Raw genomic sequence first — 1,225 nt, 5'->3', positions numbered from 1 at the left:
AATTAGGCCGGCTGCTTACGTACCTGCCGCTGGGGCAATATTGGAAAAAATTCAGTTGTTCTCTAAATTGCCCCTGCTTGCACATCACAATTATTAAGGAGCCAAGTAAGGGTCCAATTTCAAAATTGCTCCTGCTGCAGGTACGTGAGTAGCCTGTTTTTAGTACATACTTATTATGTATTCATCTAAATCCTATCCTAGATGTCATCCATAGGGGTTGTATGTGCTTGTTACTCTTTCACGCAAATTCTACTGAACCGATTACAATGAAATTTAGCACACATATAGAAGGTAACGTGGATTAACACATAGGATAGGTTTTATCCCGGAAATCCCACGGGAACGGGAACTATGCGGGTTTTCCCTGGAAAACGCGGGTGAAGCCGCGGGCGGAAAAAATCTTATTCTAACACAATATGCTAAACGCTTGAAGATGATTAGTTATTAATTATCAGGCCTTTACGGCCGTTCAAAAATTGCCATAGCGGACGGTATTTCACGTCCACACGGCGGGGTATTGGTAAAGTTTTCAACTAGCAATAATCGCACCTCGGATTAACCTCATTGGTTACGATATTGCCTCTGCGCAAAGTTAAAATTTGGTACATATCAGTAAACTTATTAGGGTTCAAGAAAAAAAGATTATAGCGCGAGTTATAAGACATGCGGTGCCATCTGTTGTTAGGTTTTGATAACCCTAAAATGAATCAAGACGGCAGTTACAATACAATTTTTCGGCATTCAAAAGAATTCATGTTATTTTTTTTCTCCCGGTTTTTTAAAAAGGGTTGCCACCCTAATCAGTATTCTGAATGCATACTATGATGTTACGCTCACCTAATGAATTAGTACTTTATTTTTTATTCCATTTCCATTTTCCAGATAGTCTATTTTTTATATCAATGACTAGCATTACCAATACAAAAATAATATTCTCTTGTAACAAACTAGCTTCCGCCCGCGACTCCGTCCGCGTGGAAAAATTAAGATTTTTTTTTCTACTTATTTTTCCGGGATAAAAACTATTATATTTTATGCCCAGGATAATAAGGTATAATTATACCAAGTTTCATCGAAATCGAACCGTTACTTTTCACGTGATGCTTTCACATACCATACTGTATACAGACAGACAAACAATTTTTTAATCAAATATTTGGGTTTGGTATCGATCCATTATTCAATTTATAAATTTATAGAATTGTGCACAGCTCTATCTGTTTAA

The 1,225-nt window shown here is 36.8% G+C and overlaps 1 non-coding gene across 1 annotated transcript; it reads right to left on the bottom strand.

The window, feature by feature from the left end:
- Positions 1-455: 455 nt before the first annotated feature.
- LOC123704486 lies at positions 456-594 on the bottom strand. Its single transcript, XR_006753140.1, has one exon. It is a non-coding gene; the product is annotated as a U4 spliceosomal RNA (small nuclear RNA).
- Between the last annotated feature and the right edge of the window lie 631 nt (positions 595-1,225).

This window comes from Colias croceus, chromosome 29, assembly GCF_905220415.1.
Source record: "Colias croceus chromosome 29, ilColCroc2.1".
NCBI classification, from domain to species: Eukaryota; Metazoa; Arthropoda; class Insecta; order Lepidoptera; family Pieridae; genus Colias; species Colias croceus.
This window is presented reverse-complemented; position numbering and strand designations above follow the sequence as displayed.